Genomic DNA, 410 nt, shown 5'->3' on the forward strand with positions numbered 1-410 from the left:
GAAGCAAAGCACAGTGAAAGGGGAAGAGGAACACATGACTTGTAATTCACTTTGGTCAATCAGGGCACGCAAGACATTGACCAAGAACTACCCCAGATAAAGCAAGTGACGATCAACACATTGCTCTGTTCCCTTAAAGGCATAATCCACTCAAAACAAAACAAGCTGCGGAGTCTAACGGCGTGGCCTCCCTGTTAAAAATCCCAAGCTGGCTGTAGAGGGATGTATTAATTCAATTCAATTCAATTTTATTTGTTCAATAGGGGACAGTGTACATTAATGAACATTTTAGCAAAATGTAAATGCACGACAATTGCAGTCACAAGACTGATTTTCATTGTTAGTCCCCCTGCCAGAAGGTACAGGCCTTGTGTCCTGATAGGGAAAAAGTAACATGGTGCAAATATACA

Source organism: Poromitra crassiceps (genome assembly GCF_964638095.1).
Source record: "Poromitra crassiceps genome assembly, chromosome: 25".
Classification (NCBI taxonomy): Eukaryota; Metazoa; Chordata; class Actinopteri; order Beryciformes; family Melamphaidae; genus Poromitra; species Poromitra crassiceps.